Here is a 25,801-nt window from a genome sequence, read left to right on the forward strand (position 1 = left end):
TAATTCAAATTGCTAAGTAAATGCCACACAGTTTATATGCTGAATGCTCCTGGAAAAGGAAACCTGTTTCTTTAAGGATCAGTGAATAATTAAAAATCAATCAGATATCAGAGGAACATAAAAACTATAAAATTATTTTGAAAAAAAAATTTCAATATCACTTCAGTTTTTAATTATAAAAATGTATTTACTAAAAAAGAAACTCTTTAAACTTCAATTTGATATTGTATCTACTTATCTGTACAGGAGAGATGAGGCAGAAGAGAAGGGTAAGAAAGAACAAATCAGACAAAGGAAAAAGTCAGAAAAAGGTGGTAACGAGTATCGAGAAAAATAAAAAGGAAAAATAAAGACACAGAGAGGCTTAGTAGGTTGTGTAGAATGAGATTTAGAATTTTTTCCTTACTTTAGAGGTCTTCCAATAAGCTATTTCAGGCATTAATATTTCTTTACAAGAGCGTTTTATCTCCTCCTGACATTTAACTATAAGACACACCCCTCTGGATACCCAAAGATGTCCACTGGGGGAAGAATGATAGAGAAAGTGACTAAAAAACAGAACCTCAAAGAATATATAAGGCAAATTCAGATCTACATTTTCCAACATTTTACAGTGGGTAGCATGTAGGTAGCAGATGGGAAATACCAGTAGGTCTTACTAATCAATCTATGAAAATTAAGAAGCATGTATTTTACAGCCAGACACAAGAAAGTAAAGAATTTCAGATGAAAGTTATCAAAAAGGTCAACTGAAAAATCATATTTACATTTGTCAATAAAACTTGGGTATCACCATGTGAAAGATTTCTTCCCAATCCTTACTCCCAATAGTCAAGACTACGAACAGGCTAAAAACAAGGGAAATACAAACTGCGATATCTGGAAAAAACATGCCTGTATTTGCCTACATGTGCTGGCATACTTTCAAATATTATCAATAAGCTATAAACAAGACTACAAATAGATAAAAGGTAAATGACACACATATACTAGTTTGAAATGTGTAATAATCTCTTCTATTTTAATCAATCTCTGCATCAGTGACATTATATTTTATTTCATTTCACTCATTCATTCATTCATTCATTCAAGGACTTACTGAACACCAAATATGATACGCCAAGCTATTTATAAGATGCTAAATCAAGTTGGGCATTGTTCCTGTGCTCCAAATCTCACCCTAGTAAAGGAAAAAAGCCTCAGTTGATGGCTCCACATACCACTTACTCCTGTGTCTCTCTCCTACCTGCATAGTTCTTACACCATTACCCCAATTCTTCATCTCCATTAAAACTTGGGTGTTCTTTAGGATTCCATCTTCATTTGCTGGGTCCAGGGAGACAGCGGACAAAAAAACCATGAGGACCAAACCCTTGAGAACACCAGGTTTTACATACTACATACACTGTTTTCATTATCTCTATATAAATTCTTCAATAAGCACCCCAAATTCAACAATGCCAGGCTCTATCTTGGCCTCCCACATCAGCTAATGTCATCTCTATTCACTAACTCAAGAACTCCGAAGTCATCCTTGACTTCTCATTTCCCAACATCAAGTCTACTTCAAAATTTTGACTCCTCTCCCTTTTCATTCGTAAGGCTGCTGCCTTCAACTGAATCCTTAACATGTATCAGTAAGGATTCTGGTTGACCTCTTTATCACCACTCAGTCTATACTAGCTGCACTGTAATCAAAATTATCTAAGAACTTTTAATGACTCTCCATGTCCTGACTTAAACTCCTTACCATTAAAAGATCCTTTAAAATAGAGGACTTTTGGGGCGCCTGGGTGGCGCAGTCGGTTAAGCGGCCGACTTCAGCTCAGGTCACGATCTTGCGGTCCGTGAGTTCGAGCCCCGCGTCAGGCTCTGGGCTGATGGCTCAGAGCCTGGAGCCTGTTTCCCATTCTGTGTCTCCCTCTCTCTCTCTGCCCCTCCTCCCTTCATGCTCTGTCTCTCTCTGTCTCAAAAATAAATAAACATTAAAAAAAAATTTTTAAAAATAAAATAGAGGACTTTTGGCTCCTCAGTGTATACTTCATACAAGGCAAACTAAAGTTTATTATTGTATGGATCTTGTAATCATCAAAAACATAATTACTGGACTACTAGAAACAAAGTTCTTAGAAAACATGTCACAGTTCATTGCTTTTTTAGGCATGACAGAAACTGTGGGGAATAAACTTAGGAATTCCCTAAGACTGCACTGATGGGTTAACAAGGCATAAAGAATTAGAAAGCCACAGGATGAACACACCCAAGTTTGGGTAAACAAGATTAGGTAAACAGGGCATAGGCTCCCAGTACAGGACAAAGATATAGGAATAGAAAAGCCTCAGGATGAAAGCATCAAAAATGAGGTAAACAAGATTAGGTGTTCAGGGCTGAAATGCCACCCAACTTAGTAAAATAGCAGAAAGCTGCTTTCACAGGAAGGAAGGACCAAAATAGGTAAACAGGTAAACAGAACTATGGAAAACAGCCAGCAGAAGTTGCCCTGAGTGGAACTAATTAGCAAAAGAAAGGTGCCTTGTTGACCCTGAGGTAGCATGCTTCGTCTTTCTTGTCCTCTTGGCCAGTTTAGGTAAACAGAGGTGGCAGCGCCTCCTGTCTGCTGTATACAACCTCCCGCCCAGCACCAGAATTTTGTTTTGTACTGACCCAAACCCCTAACACTGCATATCTTCAAAACCTCTTTTCCCCACGCCCATGAGTTAATGTCCACGGTTTCACTGTATCCTTGTGCACACCCATTCTGATCCTAATAAAAATGGAGCAAGGGTCAGAGCAAGGACCCTTACTAGGTAGGGGCTCCTGTCTCCTCCCAGACATTAGCCTCTCTTGCATTTCAATTTTGCGTCCACTCTCTTGCTGGACAAGAGAAAACTCCAGACCCAGAGCCTATGACAAGAAATAATCTAAATTCTAAATAATTTAGATATAATCTGTGCAGAGGGAGGAACAACTAGGCCAATTGGCTAGAGACATGCATTCAGGAGACTTGTTAAAAGTCAACTAGGAAAAAGGCAATTCAATTACTTCTCTTCTCTTGGATATTACTATTTAAAAAGGGGGTGTGGGGGAACAGAATCTTCAAGACTATAATAACATAAATAAGTGGTCTTTGGGATACTATTTCCAGGTAGTATTAATTAATGGCAATGATTCATAGAAAAGTTTTGTTTTGTTTTTTTTTTTTTTTTTGAAAAAAGGATAGTACATGGAGACTTTATTCTGTCCTATGTTGTGTATCAGTGGGCTAGGAAGTTTAATTTTCTCCTATTTAAAGCTCAAAACAAGCTAATATTATAATCATGTTTTATAGATGAAAAGATCTTAGAGCTAACATTAGAATCCCAGTCTAACAGAAAGCCCATGTTCTTTTTTTTTTGTTTATTTTATTTTCTTTTTGAGAGAGAGAGAGATGGAGGAAGGGCACATGCACAAGAAGGGCAGGGGCAGAGAGAGAGGGAGAGGGCATCTCAAGCAGGCTTCTGTCAGTGCAGAGCCCAATGCGGGCTCAAACTCACCAACCAGATCATGACCTGAGTCAAAATCAAGAGTCCATGAGTAATCAACTGGGCCACCCAGGTGTCCCAAGCCCATGTTCTTTCTAACATACTAAGCTAGGTATACAGAAATTCATAACATTTGTTCCCTACAGCCAGCAGATGTCTTTTTTTAAACTTCAGCCATCCTGTGGCTTTGTTCATCCTACTGGGATCTCATTCTGAATAGTGTCATTATATGAGAACTTTTCTATTAACAGAAAATTGTTTTTATCTCTCAAACTTTGCAAACAAAGTAATTCAAGTGTGGTGGTTACTGGAGAGAAAGACCTGATAAGTAAGAGGAAAAACAATGAAAAGAATAAAATCACACAGTGATACCAGCCTGAAGAGCCAAGACATGACTGCCTTTGGCTGCAAAGAAAGGCAAGTATCCAGAGGATATTTTAACTACATCAATAATTGGAGAGGTTAGAGAAAATGAATACTGCTACAGATAATTGTGAAAGAAAAAGGACAGGCTGGGAGGAGGGGGTTCCCTGGCTGGCTCAGTCTGTTAAGCCTCAGACTCTTGATTTCAGCTCAGGTCATGGTCTCACACTTTTTGAGTTTGAGCCCCCTGTCGGGCTCAGCACTGACAGTGTGGAGCCTGATGGGATTCTCTCTCTCCCTCTCCCTGTCCCTTCTGCTTTTTCTCAAAATAAATAAACTTAAAAAATAATAAAAACAACAGGTGAGAGCAACTTTTTGAAAGTTTATTTTGAGAGGCAGGGAGGGGCAAAGAGAGGGAGAGAGAGAATCCCAAGCCGGCTCTGCGTTGTCAGCACAGAGCCCAACATGGGGCTCAATCTCAGGAACCCTGAGATCATGACCTGAGCTGAGATCAAGAGTCAACACTTAACTGACTGAGCCATCCAGATGCCCCTAGAAGCAACTTTTAAAAGAAAAGTAAACCAGAGGGGTGAAAAGAAACCTGTACAGGCAGCCAAGTTAAGCAATCATGTGAGCCTCCTACAGATAACAATGATTTAAACATCGATAAAATACTTTTTTAATGTTTATTTTTGAGAGAGAGAGAGAGAGAGAGAGAGAGAGAGAGAGAGAGTGAGTGAGTCCCAGCAGGGGAGGGGCAGAGAGAAAGGGAGACACAGAATCCGAAGCAGGCTCCAGGCTCTGAGCTGTCAGCACAGAGCCCGACGTGGGGCTCAAACCCACAAACCGTGAGATGGTGACATGAGCCGAATTCAGCCACCTAACCAATTGAGCCACCCAGGCCCCCTGTAAACCTGGATAAAATATTTTTAAAACTACTGTTTAAAAGCACTGGCAAGGGGCGCCTGGGTGGCGCAGTCGGTTAAGCGTCCGACTTCAGCCAGGTCACGATCTCGCGGTCCGTGAGTTCGAGCCCCGCGTCGGGCTCTGGGCTGATGGCTCGGAGCCTGGAGCCTGCTTCCGATTCTGTGTCTCCCTCTCTCTCTGCCCCTTCCCCGTTCATGCTCTGTCTCTCTCTGTCCCAAAAATAAATAAAAAACGTTGAAAAAAATTAAAAAAAAAAAAAAAAGCACTGGCAAATATCCCAAAACATAAAGTAGTGAAAGAAGAGCATATTCTGAAAGGCAACAGAATTTTGTGTTCAGATGAAGTTCTTATGCTGAGTGCCCTCCCCAATCCCCTAGAAATATGGTGAAGGAAACCAGCCAGCCATACAACTCAAAGTAGTAGAGAAAACAGTTCAGAACTAGAAGTGCAGCTGGAAATTTAAGTCAGACATACTGGAAGGGAAAGAACCACACAGAGGTATGACCCAAAATCTAAACATAAATTCTACTAGGCTAAATTACACATGCATGGAGGAGAGACTCCAGACCCTCTGTGGTAGACTACAGAGGAATTTACCCTTGAAAGCTGCCCGGCCTAAGATCTAGGAGTTTGATGCTTTTTAAACTGAGTGCAGGCCCGACCATACACAGCCCAAGCAGCAGAAAGCTGAAACCCTTATTGGCTTAAGAGTGTCAGAGTACAGAAACCACCAGAGTCAGAGAAGCTAGAAATTAAAAGGGAATATCCAAAAGTAGAGGAAGTACAGGGAGGGTGAGCTCCAAAATGTGAACGTAATCTAGGCCCAAATTTTTGGCTGATCACCAAATTACACAGGTGGCGGGAGCACTTTCCTCCACTCACTCCCCAGGAGACCATACTAAAAACCAAGTAGCTGGAAGAAGTAAGAACTAAGCACAGATATCAGATGGTATACACTGCTTGGGAAACAATGTTTGCGATTGAGTCCAGGCGACTTAATGGTCCACTAGAACAAAACAACAATACTCATAAGAACATTATAATCAATACCCTGGTTTCTGCCAAAAATTATGCGATGCAAAGAAATAAGAAAGCAAAACAGCAATCAATAGAAAGTGACTCCAGGTAGGCCCAGATATAGGATTTAGTGAATGACTTCAAACCACATATTTAAACAATTAAAGGAATATATTCAAAGAATTACAATAAGAAGGTAGTCTTGATGAATGGCAGAAAGGGATTCTCAATAAAGAAATGAAAATTATCAAAAAATGAAAACTTCAGCTGTAGCTGGAAAGAATAACTAAAATGAAAATTTCATTAGATGGGCAAAACAGCACACAAGATGAGGAAAAAAATAAGGGAACTTGAAAACAGATCAGTAGAAATTATCCAATCCATAGACTATAGAGAAACAAAGACTGGATGTTATCTGTAAACACAGGTGGGAAAGCATCTAACAATACAACATGTAAGTAATTAGAGTTACTACTGATACACTCAACAAAATGGAATCTCAAAAGTGTTATGGTAAGCTAAAGAAACCAGACTCAAAGGTTCCATACCAGACGATTCCATTTCTATAACATTCTTGAGAAGACAGGGATATAGAACAGAACAGCCAGGGCCTGTTCCCCCCAGGGCTTGGGGAACTACACAGGGACAGCACAAGTTAATTTTGGGGGGGGGGGGTGATGGAACTATTCTATATCTGGATTGCGGTGGTGGTAGTTATGCAACTGTATGCCTTTGTCAAAATTCATAAGACCTGTACACCAGAAAGAGAATTTTGTTGGATGTAAATTTACAAAGAAATTCAAAAAGAAAGTGAAAAAATTAGCATAGATGTTTAATACTTATAATTATCAAACATATCAGCATGACATATTTAAACCAAGTTTTAATCAAAAAACCTAAATCATATTGTCCCCATTACCATCAAGGATACTTATAGCTATCTTCCCACTGCTCACTGCCATAATGACACACATAACTTTTGATAATGAAAACCGGTGGGAACCTTTCTACTTCTGCCACAATACTAAGTGACTAAGACAAAAAGATTTTGGAATCAGAACAACTAGTCGTATGACTTTGTAGAAGCTTCTTAACCTCCAAGTCCTCAATTTCCTTAAATGTGAAAAAATAACATAATTCTCATTACCATTATTTTCTCTATTACTTATAACTTCCAATCAAATTGTTATAAAAAATAGATGAGTCAGGGAGCACCTGGGTGGCTCAGTCAGCTAAGCCTCTGACTCCTGATTTTGCCTCAGGTCATGATCTCACAGTTCATGAGTCTGAGCCCTGAGTCAGGCTCTGCGCTGACAGCAAGGAGCCTGCTTGGCATTCTCTCTCCCTCTCTGCCCATCCCCTGCTCAAGCACATGCGCTTGCTCTCTCTCTCAAAATAAATAAATAAACTTTAAAAAAATATGAGTCAGGAAACCTTATACAGTAACACAGTGCTGGGCACACTGCTGACTTTCTCTAATAGACTACTGAATGCAAATTTTGTATATTTCATTAGCTCATTCATGACTTTCTAGTTGCCTTTTGAGATCACAGAAAATGAGAATTCCTAGGAAGTTGCTCAACAATTAATGAGCACCTATAATGTGCTAGATGGTTGGAATAAAAAGATGAAACGGGTATCATCCATGTCCCGGTTCAAAAAAAAACCACAAAAAACGCTAAAATAATCAAAACACAGGAGCAGGGGATGAATGATTAGGGAGGGATAGGATTTCTACTCACTTTCAATTATCTTTATTTCTCCAGGGAACTGACCCTCCCTGTTCTACTTAACATCAAAAATACCTTAGACTTTTCAGGGTCATCAAAAAACCACGCACTTTAGACAAAACTGCTGATAACACTTTTAGCATCTAAATCAAAACCTTATGTCATTCCTATAGTACTTAGATGAAAACAATTATTTCACCGTTAGCTTACCCATAAATTTTAATGCATGGAAGAACAAACCAACCATCCTCGTTTCTAACCTCAGCAAAAACTCCTTCAGTTATTTTTATCATAGCATTCTTGCTGTATCCCAGGAGCTTAAAATTTTAAAATTCTCTCTTTTGGAGATAAAAGTCCCCTGCTACATAACAAATTACCATAAACCCACCCAATGGTTTACAACACACATATTATTTTCTCAGTTTCTGCTGGTGAGGAATCTGGCAGAGTTTAGCTGGGTCCTCTGCAAGGCCACAATAAAGGTGTCAACCATGACCAGATCCTTATTTGGAGGCTCAACTAGAGAAGGATCCACTTCCAAGCTTACTGTGATTGTAATAGTTCATTTCCTCATAGTAGTAGGATTCAAAACTAATGATGGAGAGATAGCAAACATGCTGGCAAAATGGAGTTTTATAACTAGGGAACATCTCATTACCCTTAACATATTCTTCTGGCTAAAAGGAAATCACAAATTCTGCTCACACTAAAGGGCATGAACACCAGCAAGCAGGGATCAGAGGAACTACCTCAGAGTCTGTCTGCCATATTATCCAATATATTCTATCTATGTATTACACTAAAAGCTTAAGATTCTGCTCAGCCCTTGTTCTAATTATACATACCACTATACTAACATACACATACATACAAAAAGCATACATCTATTTTCTCTCCTTGACTTCACACATTTGTCACAGCAAAAACCTGAAACCAATCTAAATGTTCATCAAAAACAAACTGGTTAAAACTGTGCATAATATCATGCAATCAGTAAAAATGAGATAGAGAATATGTATACTAATAAGGAAAATATTCCAAGATACATTGCTACACTAAAAAGCAAGGTACAGATGTGCATTATGTACCTCAGTATGTTTTAAAAATTCATATGCAGGGGTACCTGAGTGGCTCAGTTGGTTAAGCATCTGCCTCTTGACTTCAGCTCAAGTCATGATCTCACAGTTTGTGAGTTTGAGCCCCACAATGGGGCTTGGGATTCTCCTTCTCTCTGCCCTCCCCCACTTGCTCTCTCTCTTTCAAAATAAATAAAAATAAACTTTAAAAAATAAAAAATTTAATTAAATTAAAAAATAAAAATACATATGCAAACCAAACACGATGTGCCTAGCTGTTTCAGTCAGTAGAGCATGTGACTCTTGATCTTCGGGTTGTGAAGATAAGAAAATATATATACCCATGCATGCATATGTTTTTAAAATCATTATAAATATCACATAAAACTTATGACAAAGTTGCCTCTGCAGAAAGGCTGGAATGAGACTTTTCACTATATTCCTTATGGTATTTGAATATAACACATGCTGTTTGCGTAATACAGCATTATCTACAATAAAGTATTTGGAGGTGGCTGTTACAGAAATTATCTTCCCTGTTTAATTTTACTTGCTTAAGTGTAGTTTTTGTTTGTTTCTGATTGCTTCTACAATATGTCAATACATATTATAGAAGAGGAAAAACATCTTTTTCCTCTACCCTTGGAAGTTCTCAACTGAAACCCCTGTAACAAAAGACAGATTAACAGAAGAAAAGCATACAGATTTGTTTAATGTAAATTTTACATGACACTGGAGCATTCATAAAGAAATGAAAACCTGAAGAAATTATTAATCTTAGGGTTCTTATTTAGTTCTTATGTGATGAAGAGTGGAAAGTTGTGGAAAGATATAACAGGACAGAGTATGAGCTAAGTGTAGCAAACTGCCTGTTCTTCAGATTCTTCTCTGTATCCCTTCATCTTCAGAGAGAAGAATAATCCTTTCCTCTGGATAAAGGAAGATACCTCTCATGAGGGTTTTTTGACTTGCTTTAGGGACAGGTCAGAAAGTCCATCCTACACATGCCATTTCTCACATTCCCTCAGCTTAAAGTAATCGATATGCCAAGGTACCACATTTTGGGGTAGCATGTGCTAAGCCCCATCATTATGCACTGGTAGAATGTTTCTGCCACGTGTCTTGTATTAAACTGTAAGATCCTTAAGGACAAGAAGAAAGTATGATTCAAGTGTGTCCCCACAGCTTAGTACAACTGATATATAAGCTTTTACAAAATGTTTTAACATTAAGATGAAAGAAATTTCATTTAACACAATCTATTAGTAAAGGGGAAATATAAATTATGAAGATTTTTGGACAGTCTTTAACTTAGTTGCTTGTATTAAAAAAGAATAGTACCATATAATTATACCCATGTTTTAGTTATGGTAAAGAGCACCAATCATGTGAATCCTACCCTCAAATGAGCAAAAATGATAACAATTCAATTTTTATTGCCAATACTTGCTCTCAGGAGATATACACTAAGAAAGTGGGGTTAAAGGAGGGAAAGTATAGGAAATAGCCCTGAAAACATTTTAAATAATATTATCAAATAACCCTTAAGTTTCCCCAAAATATTCCTTAAAGCTGTGGGTCAATTTCACAGAAGGAAGCCCTTTCAATTGTCAAGGCTTGTCCTTCTCTGATTGGCTACAGTTAAAGTAAGGCAAGTGAATAAAGTTAAGAAGTTTATTCAGGTTATTTTTATACTAGATTATGTCTGACTAAATTTTGTGTAACTAGTTCCATGATATCAAATTGAAATGATTTATGCTTTCGTTCAAAATGTATTCATTAGGTACTTAACATTTCTTCAGGCATTTTGCTAACCGCTAGAGATATTCACAGATTTAATAAAATTGCATGGAATTTCCATTAAAAAGTAAAGTTCTTTGGCTATTTAAAAGGCCTCCTTATTTAATCCACCAAAATGTAAAACTTTCAATGCCAACTCACATTCAGCCCCTGATCTTCCAGAGGCTACTTGGAGATAAAATCTTTGAGGTAATTGATTTTACAACTTCTATAGAATTTCTTTTTTTTTTTCAATATATGAAATTTATTGTCAAATTGGTTTCCATACAACACCCAGTGCTCATCCCAAAAGGTGCCCTCCTCAATACCCATCACCCACCCTCCCTTCCCTCCCACCCCCCATCAAAGCATAAGAGACTCTTAAAAACTGAGAATTTCGGGGCGCCTGGGTGGCGCAGTCGGTTAAGCGTCCGACTTCAGCCAGGTCACGATCTCGCGGTCTGTGAGTTCGAGCCCCGCGTCAGGCTCTGGGCTGATGGCTCAGAGCCTGGAGCCTGTTTCTGATTCTGTGTCTCCCTCTCTCTCTGCCCCTCCCCCGTTCATGCTCTGTCTCTCTCTGTCCCAAAACTAAATAAACGTTGAAAAAAAAATTTAAAAAAAAAAAAAAAAAACAAAAAACTGAGAATTTCTTTTTTTTTAATTTTTTTTTTTTTAATATTTGTTTTTGAGAGGGAGAGAGATAGAATGTTAGCAGGGGAGGAGCAGAGAGAGAGAGAGAGGCACACACACACAGAATCTGAAACAGGCTCCAGGCTCTGAGCTGTCAGCACAGAGCCCAATGCGGGGCTCGAACTCACAAACTGTGAGCCGAAAACCTGAAAAACCAAAAAACCTGAGCGGAAGCCGGACGCTCAACCAACTGAGCCACCCAGGCGCCCCATAGAATTTCTATTCAAATTTTGCTGACTTCTTAGTCAAGGCACTAACACTTCAAGAAATGTTTATTTGTTTTACCCCATCTTAAACAGATCAACGAATGTTTGAAAATCTTTCCACATCTTAGGCATTTTCTAAGTACCTGCATTACATGGAAAGCATTTGTAAAGAACTACATGCTGTTTATAGTGCTAAATTCTTAAAACTCACAAAAGACCTATGATTTTTTTAATATTCTAAAAAAATTTTAAGTTTTGTTTTCTGTTCATATGTCCCTATTTTTCCTTTTCTTGTATGATGACCAAATAGTATTGCATTCAAAACTGGAAACATCTTAATTGAACAAATCACCTTGACATAAAATTTAATATAGGCAAATCTCCAATAAGCTGATGAAGTGCCTAAATCAAAGGAGATTACATTCAACTCCTAAGAACAAGCACCCTTTAAACAAAGACTCTTAATTGTTTTCTTTTTTCCTCCATGACCCTTTAAAAAATACTTTTTTTCTTCTGAGACTTTTTAAATAAGTCATATATTTCCTTCATATAACCTTTATTATACTGTTCCATTTTGCCCTGTTCATTATCCCTGCTACCTTCTATTCCTTTCAGATTTTTGCTTGTTTATCTGCCATCAACAATAGGCCAGAAAAGGCCATAATAAGTATATTCAAGTTCTGGACTGTTGTGCTACCCAACAAAACTTTGTGTTTTAATGAAAATGGCTTATGTCTACACTGTACAAAAAGTAGCAACTAGCCATATGTGGCTATTAAGCACTTAGAATGTACAACTGAGGAAATTTTTAATTTTCCATTTTAATTAATCTAAATTTAAAAAGCGGTATGTGGCTAGTAACTATCATATATGCCAGTACAATTAGAGGCAGAATATCAGAGCCTCCCCCACCAAAATAGTTTTCTCCTCTAAATGTTTCATTTTAAGGAATCTAAAATTTGCCTTGAAACAAATTACTTGCACACACACACACTATACATATCTTTGTATCTTAATATTACAGGTAATGTTCCACTTATAAATAAAATAAAAATTATTTTCGGGGCTCCTGGGTGGCTCAGTCGGTTAAATATCTGACTTTGGGTTATGATCTTGCTGTTTGTGAGTTCAAGCCCCATGTTAGGCTCCGTGCTGACAGCAGAGGCTGCTTCTGATCCTCAGTCCCCGCCCCCCCTGCCCCTCCCTGGCTTGAGCTCTCTCTTCCTCTCTCAAAAATAAACGTTAAAAAAAATTTTAACAAATAATAAAATTACTTTCTTATATTCAGAGATCATTGAGCCTTATTACAAAAACTAAAAGTCTGTGATACTGGTATATGAATAGAGACAAAACAACAGAACAGAATAAAAGGTCCAGAAATAGACCCCTAAAACATGATGAAATTTTATATATGATAAAGAAGTGGTTTCTCAAATCACTTGAGGAAAAGACAGACACTAATAAGTGGTATTGGGACAAATGGATAAATAACATTTGGGAAAACATAAAATTGAACACGTACCTCACAAATACTAGGATAAACTCCGAATGGATCAACTATTATAAAAACTGAAATCATACATATACTAGAAAAAAAATAGGTGATTTCCTTTATAATCTGGAAGGAGGTAAAGCCTTTCTTATTTGACTACATAAAAATAAACACCATTGTACTACAAAAAGCAGCAGAAATAACAAAACTTAAAAAATACTTTTCACTATATAAAAAGCTCTTTAAAAAGAGAAAAAAACCCACAGCTCTCCCCCACAAAAAATAGAGAATGTTCAAAAGACATGGGAAATTATCAGAATAAAGGTAAACAAAATAAAGGTAAATAAAGGTAAATTCAATCTATTAAAGTATGTTCAACCTAACTCATAAGAGAAATGCAAAATAATATCTCCAAATCTGACCATAAACTGTGTTGGTAAGACTGAGGAGAAACAGATATTCTCTACATTCTCATACACTGCTAATGAAAAACAAACAATATAACCCCCATGGAGAAAAATTTTATAATATCTAAATTATACAAATGTTTACCAGTCTCACTTGTAAAAATCTAGCCTGAAGATACAACTCCACAAATACTAAACAAAATATTCAAAATATATTCACTGTGGCATTATTTGTAATGGCACGAAACTGAAAACAATCTGAATGTGCGTCAAAAGAGGCTAAATGAATAAACTGGTACATCGACAGAATGAACTACTATGCATCTATAAAAAAGAATAAGGGAGATCCCCATGTACAATTATGGATCATATCCAAGATATATTATTAGATGGGGGGGAAAAGTGAAGAACAAGTAGGATACAGTTTGTTTGTTTTTTCTGAACAAATATATACATATATCTATACATAAATACAAATATACATGTGTTTATTTTTGCAAAAAGAACTCTAGAAGGATAAACAAGACACTAATAGAAATGGTTACCTACAGGGACAGATGGGAATGGGGTGAAAGCAATACAGATGTAAGCAAGGTTTTTGAGTATTCTTTTAATATAGTTTTGATATTTGAACAGTGTGTTAATTTATATACTCTAAGTAAATAAAAGGCCTACTATTAGCATGTTCTAAATTGCAACACTTGTTTCTTTGGTTTTGTTTAAATAAACAGTAGATGCACATTATAAATGTAAGTGCAGATTTAGTAGCAATGAAAAGGACTGCTATGTCACTCAAATGCATTCAAGTCCTATTAACTACCTCCATCTAGAATAGTAAGCAATGACCAAGACATATCAAAATGGGTTCTTGAAGAAAAAGGTGAAGCTATCCTCATTTGGGAAGTTTACCAGACTAGTGGTAGGTTAAATATGTTTCAGCATTAAGTGAACTACAGCAAAATATTTACTGAGATTTTTCAAGTAGGACGGAGGTACAGGGGCTAGATGCATCTAATTCAGGAAACCTTGGATAACAGGTTGGATTTTCACATATATTATCTATGCTAATCCACATATCAATCCTATAAGACACAAGAGATGTCTTCTACTGTATAAGGTGATGCCTTTCTAAAAAATTGAGAAACTGGCTTAGGCTTAAAGGGATTATGTTATTTGCCTAATGTCATATAGCTAATAAATAAGCTAGGACACAGATACATACCGCTATAGTCAAATTCAGTGTTTTTTCCAACATACTATATATATACACTGTCTCTCAAATTTAATACACAACCAATTCAAATGCTATTCCCAGAAAATAAAAAGTGCTACTGGTAGCATTTCAAATCAGTAAGAGTTAGATAGCTGGATTACAGACAGATTCAAGGTTAGATAGACAGGTTCTAAAAAAAATTAACTGCTTACCTATTTGAGCAGAAGATCCTTTCCAAATTTCACATTAAAAATTTCAAAGTACAACATAAAATCACAACAAAATCAAGGAGAAAATATAAGTGAATAATTATCTGACTCAGAATAAAGAAGGGGTATCTAAGCCTTTCCAAGTCTCAGAAAAAAAAAAACAAAACCATCAAGCCAAAGACTGCTAGTATGAGAAACAGGAATGTGCTGCTGGTCAATTTAAGCTAATATTCTCAACAAAAACTAGTAAAAACTTCATCAGGGATCAGATTTAGGATGGCACACAGGCTTCAAGAAGGATTGGTTAGACTACATAAAACTCAAAGAAAACTATAAAAGATTTTACATACAAAATAAAAAATTAAAATCTTAAATAGAGAATATTTACATATCCATATTAAAGTACCTGAATACTATGATGGAAAAATGGGCAAAGTTCATGAACTAGCAATTTACAAAAAGAATATGAGTGGCCAAAAAGGGGAAAAGAAGAAATATTCAACCTCACTAGTAATATAAGAAACCCAAGTTAAATCTGAGATGTTTTAACCCATCAAATCGTCAAAGGTTTGCTGGTTGATTTAATGACAAACAGTGATGGCTTAAGTATAGAGAAGATGGCTACTCAAGCTTGTGGGAATATAAATTGTAAAACTTGTAGGATATCATACACTTTGACACAAGAACCCTTTTAAAATTTTATCCTAACAAATATTGTTTATCAAAGCATTTATGATAAGAGGAAGGGGAAAGGAAAGAGGAGGGGAAAAATGTTAATTTTTAAATCTAATTACATATCTGTTATATTATTCAAATTTTCTTTTAATTTCTTAAAATTTTTAAGTCATTACATACAGAATAGATGTGTGTGTGCGTGTGTAAAAAGACAGAGGCAGACAGGCTGACCGACAGACTCTGGAAGCCATAATCTTTGGGTCATGGGATTTCAGTGCTATTTTCTTCCTTGTTCTTTGCTAAATGTCCCAAATTGCATGCACTGCATTATACTTTTTTGGTCGAAAAGAAATTACTTCCAAAAATATACTTTTGTAAGTAATTTTTCAAAGTGCTCATTGTAAAACAATTTCAAAACCAAGTGTTCAAGACTACTGTTAAATATCAGTCACTAATGAATGACAAATGAAAGCAATGAAAGATGTCACCCCACTTTTCTTCTAAAATGACACTTTTACCCCTTTCTTAATGTTATGAGTTCAACTAATTTAACAGCAACATATGCATACATGTATATAAATAATGCATATATGCTGCTTTCTAGTATTATAAATACACTACATAAACACAAAATGGAAATTAAAAAAGGGACTGAGTAAAGATATATAAATGGAAGTTCTATTTTTTCTTTTAAATGGCACAACAAACAAGTTTTTCATACACTTCCAGAAGTACATGCAACCCACTAGGGAGATAACTGAAATAAATCACTCAGAATCAGGAGACCTGCAGATCTGTATTCTAGTCTCAGCTTTCCCACTACCAGACAATAACTTTTATCAAAATCAAGTAAGAGGATTTATTCTGCACTTCAATTTATTCTTCCAAAAATCAGAGTATTAATGATTTCAAGTACTTTCAGCATTATGGTTTTATAATTCCACCACTAATAACTCAGCATTCACTTTTAAAAGAGAAACTCAGACAATGTGGACTACTCAATAAGAAGGAAACAACAGTGCCCCACAATTACCATCTTACAGGAACGTCTTGAAGAAAAGTCTCAATTAACAAATGAGGAACCAAAAGGGCTGAGCAGAGTGTGTTGTTTGCTCTCCAAATGTGAGAAAAATCAAATTCAATCCTGCATTGTATAAAGCACACTGCCCTGAATGAAATAATTAACTTTAAAATAATTCAGCACTATCTGTATGATCATTTAAGAATAAGAAAATTATCAAAATACTTTGTTGTACAATTTTGTATCTGAGATCTCAGATTGAGATTCTGAGGTTTCTGAGCTTTAAAATTATTTTTTTTAATTTTTTAAAAATGTTTATTTATTTTTGAGAGAGAGAGAGAGAGAGCACGAACAGGAGACAGGCAGAGAGAGAGGGAGACACAGAATCGGAAGCAGGCTCCAGGCTCTGAGCCATCAGCCCAGAGCCCGACGCGGGGGGCTCGAACTCACGGACCGTGAGATCGTGACCCGAGCTGAAGTCGGACGCTTAACCGACTGAGCCACCCAGGCGCCCCTAAAACTTATTTTTAAGGTGAGATTTAATGTAGTCTACAAATAGAAAATGTAGAATAATTTTCTACTCACCTGCTATAGCAATGACCATCAAAGAAACAAAAGGGCAACAATCCAAATTGGTAAAAATGATTTTATTTTTTTAGAAGTAGATAACAGTATCCTAACAGATTACTTTTTATTTTTTTATTTTTTTTTTTTTTGAGAGAGTGAGAGCACAAATGGGACACGGGCCGAGAGACAGAGGGAGAGAATCTTAAGCAGACTCCACACCCAGCACGGAGCCAGATGTGGGGCTAGATCTCTTGACCCTGAGATCATGACCTGAGCCGAAATCAAGAGACAGATGCTTGACCGACTAAGCCACCCAGACATTCCAAATAAATGATTTTTAAATTGCCAAACCATCTCACTCTACTATATGCTACTATTCCATCTGGCATTCAAATTACATAGAATTCCAGACATCAGTCAATGGATGCCTACACGAAAAGCAAGAAAAAGAGCTTCCTATTGTTCAGTGCTGACTAGAATAAAAAACAACAACAAAAAAACACCTTTATAATTTCTAGTGGAAGAGCCATATAGCAAAGCTGTAAACAGCCATTTGAACTTGTTTCCACCCAAGAGAGATAGCTAGATGTAAATTTACCCTGATGGATGTGTGCTATTTTTGAAGCATAAACACAGAAAAACGTACTAACAAGTGATAGTCACTTTACTATTTACATAGCACTTTTACATAAGTTTATTTTATTTCATTCTTAAACTCATGACAATTGTGTTCTAGTTCCACTTTTCATGTGAGGAAACAAAGGCTCATAGAGGTTAAGTAACCTCATAGAGCTAACATCTGTGTTTAAACTCAGATCTAAATGATCCCAAGTAGGGCAGTACAAGCAGAAAAGTAGGATTATAATTAAAATTGCCTCAGAAAAGTGTTATGCACAGTTTCTAATAAAGTACTTCAATCAGTGATTCACTATGAGACTGTCATCCTCAGCCAAATACTAAATGTTAATTTCAATTTGTGACCAAAAATATTAATAGATAACTCATTTCAACTAATTAAAGATAAAAGTAAGCACCAAGTCCCAGATATTTTACATTTTCAATCAGAAAAATATAAACTATTAATTAAGGGCAATGAAAGATGCTTTGAATGGCAAAGATATCTTTTAACATCTTACTGATCTTCAGCAATCTACTGTGACATAAGATCACATATTCTACATAAAATCTTTATTCGTTTATGTTCAAGTTTGGGCTGTTTCAAGTACTCAGCTCACTGTATTCCCATCATCTACCACTAACATTTACTAACCTCTTGATCCTCTCTCAGGGAGGATCTCTGAATTCTGATTGCTTGTCTTCCATCTCTGTGCTTTAGATTGCTACCTGCTTAGCAAGGAAGTGTGATTCAAGGATGCCAAAGTAAACCAGAGCAAGCCATAGTAGAAGAAATGCAATGTTAACTTGAACCCTAATAAACACTCTATCCAAAAGGAGAAAAAATTATTAAACAGTTCTTCCTCCCTTAATGAACACCAATAACTACCTCTTCCCCCCTTACTGTGGGTTCATAACCAACAAAGAAACAAAATACAGGAGTCAGACAAAGATAAAAATACAGCCAAAACCAGTTGCCAAAAAAGCTTCCTATTACTTCAAACATATATTAAGCATACTTAGATCTGTAGCTTTCCATTTCTTTTTCCCTCCTCAGGCCCCAGCCTGCTCAGATAAATCTACCATACACACAAGCAGAAAATGTACATCCTAAGAATTGGGAGCTCCAGAAACAGAACCAAAAGGCACTGAGCAAAAACATACTCAATCCCTTCTAGCTTCACCTAATGCTTTCTTGGGAAGACAGCTCAGGAGATAGAAAAAAGGAGGAAAGCTACTTCCAAAAGAGAACTTCCTACTTTACAAGTCATGGCAGAAAAACAGGAAGCAGAAAATGTTTCCCCCTTCAAACATAATCTCCACAAATATACAACAGATTCTTCAGAATGTTTTTAAAACTCTCAAACAGCAACACCTCACAAACATATTACACAGCGCCTGTTTTACTTCCTATACTAGAGAGAGGAGGAGGGACTGATGAAGAGATAGTAGACTAGTCCGATTTGAGAAGACTGAGCTAAAAGGTAGAAAATCAAGTCTTCAAACTACCAAAGTAGTCCTCATAAAAAAAACCAATATTCTCTGTAGTCTTTGTAGGTGTTATGGTAAATTTAGTAAAACTTTGTAAAACTACACAGTAGACAAAAGGGTACTTCACCATTTTATCTTCCTTTTCAAAATTCTCTCCCTTACCTAGCCTCCTCTCTCACCCTTACAGCCATCAAAGACCCTCCACCTTGCCTTCAATAAGGTCCACTTTTCTTGGTCTGACCTCTAAACTTCCACTCCCTTCAGCCCAACTAAATATGAATCAGATTATGTGATTAAAGTATTTCATACTAATGGGTAAATGTGCTTTAATCCACGGGGTTCAATCCTACAAATAATCACCAAGCTCTACAATGTATAATGCACTGTGTTTTGTCAAAGTACCTATTCTTACAAGAAAAACTAGTTAAATCAGTTTTTTAATGTACAACGTAAAGAAGAGGAACATGAATGCCTGCTTCACATCACACTCTCCCCATCCCATTTCTATCACTATGCACCTTCTCCTCACCCCATCTGCCAGGAATAGAATCCAAGGAACCAATACTGCTTCCAGTAAAAGTCAATGACTGAGAAGACAATGTGAGATGGCAGAGCAACCAATAAACATTCAAAACCATAGATGAGTTACAGAGGGTCCTCTGAATTTAACTTCACGTATTAATTACAAGTACACTAAAGGGCCTCTCAATAAACCAATTTCCTTACAAGATACCTATAAATCAGCTTTGCTCAGAGTGTGAGTCATTACATGATACTTTACATGGAAAACCCGAAAGACTCCACCAAAAAGCAGCTAGAACTGATACATGAATTCAGCAAAGTCGCAGGATATGAAATCAATGTACAGGATTATATCAATGTATAAAATTGGTTGCATTTCTATACACCAATAATGAAGCGACAAAAAGAGAAATCAAGAAATCGGCCCCATTTACAATTGCACCAAGAACCATAAAATACCTAGGAATAAACCTAATCAAAGATGTAAAAGATCTGTATGCTGAAAACTATAGAAAACTTATGAAAGACACTTATGAAAACTATAGAAAACTTATGAAAGACACAAAGAAAAGGAAAAACATTCCATGCTCATGGACTGGAAGAACAAATATTGTTAAAATGTCAATACTACCCAAAGCAATCTACACATTCAATGCAATCCCAATCAAAATTGCACCCGCATTCTTCTCAGAGCTAGAACAAACAATCCTAAAATTTGTATGGAACCACAGAAGACCCCGAATAGCCAAAGTAATGTTGAAAAAGAAAACCAAAGCAGGAGGCATCACCATCCCAGACTTTAGCCTGTACTACCAAGCTGTAATCATCAAGACAGTATGGTACTGGCACAAAAACAGACATATAAAACAATGAATAGAATAGAGAACCCAGAACTGGACCCACAAGTGTATTGGCCAACTAATCTCTGACAAAGAAGGAAAGAATATCCAAATGGAAAAAAGACAGTCTCTCTCATACAGAAGAATGAAACTGGACCACTCTCTTACACCATATACAAAAATAAACTCAAAATGGATGAAAGACCTAAATGTGAGACAAGAAACCATCAAAACCCTAGAGGAGAAAATAGGCAACAACCTCTTTGACCTCAGCCACAGCAACTTTTTACTCAACACATCTCTGAAAGCAAGGGAAATAAAAGCAAAAATGAACTATTGGGACCTCGCCAAGATAAAAAACTTCTGCAGAGCAAAGGAAACAATCAACAAAAGTAAAAGGCAACTGACAGAATGGGAGAAGATATTTGCCAATGACATATCAAATAAAGGGTTAGTATCCAAAGTATAAAAAACTTAACAAAGTCAGCACCTGAAAAACAATCCAGTATAGAAATGGTCAGAAAACATGAACAGACATTTTTCCAAAGAAGACATCCAGATGGCTAACAGAAACAGGAAAAGATGCTCACCATCACTCATCATCAGGGACATACATATCAAAACCACACTGAGATACCACCTCACACCGACCAGAGTGGCTAAATAACAATTCAGGAAACTACAGATGTTGGCGAGGATGCAGAGAAACGGGAACCCTCTTGCACTACTGGTGGGAATGCAAACTGGTGCAGCTGCTCTGGAAAAGTGTGGAGGTTCCTCAAAAAATTAAAGATAGAATTCCCCTACGACCCAGAAGTAGCACTACTAGGAATTTATCCAAAGGATACAGGAGTGCTGATTCACATGGGCACATGTACTCCAATGTTTATAGTAGCGCTGACAACAGCTGAATTACGGAAAGAGCCCAAATGTCCATCAACTGATGAATAAAGAAGATGTGGTTTATTATACAATGGAATACTAGCTGGCAATGAGAAAGAATGAAATCTTGCCATTTGCAACAATGTGGATGGAACTGGAGGGTATTAATGCTAAGTGAAATAAGTCAGAGAAGACACATATCGTATGTTTTCACTCATATGTAGAATTGGGGAAACTTAACAGAAGACCATGGGGGAAGGGAAGGTGAAAAAAATAGTTTCAAATAGAAAGGGAGGCAAAGCCTAAGAGAGTTTTAAATACAGAGAAAAAACGGAGGGTTGATGGGGGGGAGGGGGGAAAATGGGTGATGGGCATTGAGGAAGGCACTTGTTGGGACGAGCACAGGGTGTTGTATGTGAGCGATGAATCATGGGAATCTACTCCCCAAGCCAACAGCACACTGTATACACTGTATGTGAGCTAACTGGACAATATATTTAAAAAGAAAAAAGAACCCTGAGTCATTAAACCATAAATACTGAGAAGTTTCTTCTTCAGTTGTTTCCATAGTTAAAATGTTAATAAGTACCAGTTCCATTTGCCCTACTGTACTTAAAAGTTATTAAGTTTGGCTATTAAACTTACCTGTTTTCAATTAGACCTGACATTTTCCCCAAATCTTCGTAGGTTTGAAATTCCAAACTAATTGGGATACTTGCTTTAAATCTTTTTTATTTTTCAGTTGTAAAATTTACTCATTCTGACCTATAACAGAGGTCCCAAACTGGAAAGCAGGCTACAACTACTGACAGGTTTGGGTTTGGTTAGGCCACATTATATTATTTTTAACTATTTTAATTAGTTGTCAATATTTTTAACAATCAAGAGACTACAAGCAAAAATCAAAAGATACTGTGTTCTATTAAGAAGGCTGAAAACTGGGCCCATATTCATGTATGGCACTAAACAAGTGGACCTGAGAACTAGATTCCCTCTAAGATGAAGCATAAACCCTCTAGTGCAGTTACTTTCATCTGCCTGGTACCTGAGGGCGTAGGAGTTTGCTATTCATAATGTACTCCTATGAAAGGTGCATATTTTCCAGATCACTCTCACACTTTACCAAGTCACCTAAATGTAAAAAAAACCACAAAGCAGATCTTGCTGGTTTGCAATTTAATAGTTAATAACAAAAAAAATTTTGGCTCAGGTCACGATCTCAGTTTGTGAGTTTAGCCCACATCCAGCTCTGTGCTGACAGCTCAGAGCCTGGAGACTGCTTCAGATTCTGTGTCTCCCTCTCCCTCTGCCCCTCCCCTGCTCTCACTTGAGCTCTCTCTCTCTCCTCTCAAAAATAAATAAACATTTAAAAAAACATTTTAAAATATTTTTTCATTAGGCTTTAAAAAAAGTGTAAGAAAGAAAATATTCTGACTGGTGGAAGGGTGACATAGAAGTAAAAAGCCCATCTAAAAGCTTTTTTGGGAGAAAAAAGGTGAAAGAACTCAAAAACATTGTTGAGTTACTGAAAGCTTTCCTGATTGAACACTATGTTAATTCCATGGTTTATTACCACACTCCATGCTTCAGAATCCCCCTTACTTCCTCTTTATGTATAACAATAGCAGATAGATCATAAACTCTGAGAAATGTTAGGGAAATTTATAAAACACCTTACACCTTCAAAAGTAATTCTCCTCACACTCTTTTAAACAGTCTTAACAACCATCAAGTCCTTTCCCAAGTATTTTCTACCGCTTTTCAATTTACATTCAAATGACAACTGCAGTCCTCATTTTCAAGGCTTGGACTTCAGTCCTGGATGGGCTCTCTAGCACAGAAACTTTTTTTGGCCCTTATGGTTGCATTCCTCATTAGACTTCTTATTCCAATCTCTATGGTCTATTTCATTCAAAATTTATCCCTAATTCCCTCTCTAAAAGGCCTTGATCAAAGCCTTGTGTGCGGGGGAGTGGGGGTGGGGGTGCCTAACTGTCCAAATAAAACCAATATACTGCGCTGTTTCATTGCGATTCATTTAAATTAAAAGCATGACGGCTCTAAAAGACCAAAAAAAGTTAAATAATCTTTATATGCTAAGTGCACAAAGAGCCAAGCAAGTGACGCTCTATCTTTAGCAAGTGTGGACTAGCGACTTTTTAACATGGACTCTTAAGTACTGACAACTACTGTACCAAATCCACGGGCTCCAGGGATGGTCACACTACCCCCACACTAACAAATTACCAAATTATGTCTCGTGTCCCAGCACCCCATTAAGGAGGCAAAAGGGTGTTACGGGACTTGCATCTGAAGAAGGAAAAAATAGGCAGCTTTTCTGTGTAGGTTTTGGGAAAACAAAGCTTCACCATACGTGATACTGTTACAGCAGAAAACCACGCAGCACATTTTTGGAGTCTCACTCCTCTTCACCCAAAGGGAGACTGCCTTGCCACTCTATCCTCTATTGTGATGTGCCCTCCTAAGGATGTCGCTGCGTTAGCCCAGTGGTGACAGAAAAAGGGGCGGGGCACGGGGTTACTCTGCCCAGGGAAGGAGGGATGAGGGTATCGCCTTCATCCCTTGGGGAAGGGCCTCGGGACTCCCAACCCAAAAACAGCACCGCCGAAAATCCAAATCCCTTCCTTGCCTCTCCGAATCAGGGGCCAGCTGCCGGAGCCCAGAACCCCACCCACGGTCTCCCAGCAGGGTCTGAGACACCCAGACCACCGCCACGGCAGCCCGGCGCTCAAGCCCAGATTCGCCCTCCGCCCCCTTCCTCTTTCGCCCAGCCCAGCCCAGCCTCCGGCGCCGCCCCCACCGAGTTCCCCAGGTGAGTCCAGTCACCCTCGAACCTGCAGTCCCTCTTGAGTGTCCAGGGAGGACCTAGGCGAAGGCGGGGGGCCAGCGACACCTCCGCTTCTTCCTCAACTGGGTCCCTCTGGAGGTGTCTGTGGCAGCGGCCACTCAGGCGGCTGCGGCCAGCAGAGCCGCCGGGGCAGGTTACAGGCCGGCTCCTAAGCCTCTTCTCGCGAGAGCCTGGAGTCCGAAGAGGCGAGGCTAGCGGTGTTCTCGCGAGGCTCAGCGCCCGGGAGTGGGCGGGGCGCCGAGGGTGAGGGTGAAAGAGGGAGCGGCCGCTTGCGGTGGGCGTTCTGCCTAGGGGCTGGGGTGGCAGGGTGCTGGGCGCCGGCCCTCACAGACGTCAGACCTGGATCCTCGGCGATCCTCTTGTCTGAGAGGCCCAAACCTCTGAATCCCACGTTTTTCCTTCGACTTCCTGTTACCGTTAGAAAAAAACGGACAGCGTCTCCTGCCCAGAGTTAGAGAAATAGCTCTGGGACCCCGAGTGCTCTGGGAAGACGTTTCCCTTAATTGAGCAAACTCCGAAATGGCCTTAGCGAGCTCACCTGGCGGCTATTCACCCACCTGGGTTCACGAAAGGCGGTCGTCGTGAGGCCCACGCTCTATGCCTCGGTATCTGCAGCTGTTTGTTTTTAAAAGCTGGCTTGGCGGGAACCGGGTGCCAGCTGAAACTCCTCCTTCACTTGAGCCGCCTATCACACGTCGGGAGGAACCTGGGTCGCATGTTGCTCCTGTGGCCAGAAGGTCGCCAGTTAATAAGAGTTTCAGTCATCCAACTTCTCTGAGCCTACCATGTGCCAAACGCTGGACGATCCTCACGAGGGTTGGGGGGAGGAGTGACTAAAAGACGCGGTCTCGGCGCTGGAAGCTCAGACCGCGGGGGCAAGACCCGCCCGATAAATGGAAACCCACTGTGCTGTGATAAAAGCCGGGTTGCTCGCAATGAGCTACGGGAGCAGCAGACAGGGAGTAACCGGCTCTGCCTGGCATGTTGAGGAAGCCTCCACCAGGGAGAGACATTTGAGCTGAATCTTGAAGGATGAGTACGAGTTCTTCCCCGGTTTTGAGAAGAGTGGGAGGGGCGTTGCAAGCAGAGAAAGCAAAGAGGAAGAGGACCTGGTTTGTGTAATTTGGAATGAAAAACGGATCTTGCGGAAAGAACTTTGTTGAAAAACTTGTAATCATTGTTTAGTTCGGAAGAGAAAAAACTCCCAGGCCCCCATGCGTGATAACCAAAGTGTTGTCCAAACCAAGGTTTATGCTAAGGAGATGAATTGTGCTGCACGGTACCGGAAAGTGAATATCCTCTTCCTCATCTAGGTACACTCACACATCAGAGACCTAAAGGGAAATAGGTTATTGTCCTAGTGTGCCCAATTGTTACTGCCAACATTCTGTTAAATTGGAAATTCCCAGTACTCTTTGAGGACTGCTAAGTAGAGCGATTTAACAAATGTTGCAATACAGGGAATCTCATGGAGAAACTTCAGAAACATCCTCAGGCAACAACACAACAAAAACCTCACCAATTTTGATTTATTATCAAAATGTTCTGCTGTAAGCTAAAATCAAGGGAGGTGATTCTGTAGTCCAAGTTAGGTTTAGAGAGGTCTGTCAAACAGGAATCATTTCCCTGTATCAAAATAGAAGCTATAATTTCCTACAGAAAGTCTCTGATATTCTATAGAGTTTCCACC

At 38.4% G+C, this 25,801-nt stretch overlaps 1 protein-coding gene across 5 annotated transcripts in view; it reads right to left on the reverse strand.

Moving 5' to 3' along the window:
• The window catches only part of BTBD10 (BTB domain containing 10), an 89,625-nt gene extending 64,507 nt beyond the window's left edge, over positions 1 to 25,118 (reverse strand). For 2 of the 5 annotated variants that reach the window (XR_006960767.1, XM_047072590.1), the window contains exon 1: positions 24,098 to 24,611. The gene's annotated coding sequence lies outside the window, so the exon portion shown is untranslated. Of the gene's footprint in view, positions 1 to 24,097; positions 24,612 to 24,668 lie in introns of those variants that run through there. The other 3 variants (XM_047072591.1, XM_047072593.1, XM_047072592.1) reach the window with 3 other exon arrangements.
• Positions 25,119 to 25,801: the final 683 nt, after the last annotated feature.

Source organism: Lynx rufus, unplaced genomic scaffold (genome assembly GCF_022079265.1).
Source record: "Lynx rufus isolate CCGP_SWC_20201006 ecotype Redwood Valley unplaced genomic scaffold, mLynRuf1.p SCAF_9, whole genome shotgun sequence".
In the NCBI taxonomy this organism is placed as follows: Eukaryota; Metazoa; Chordata; class Mammalia; order Carnivora; family Felidae; genus Lynx; species Lynx rufus.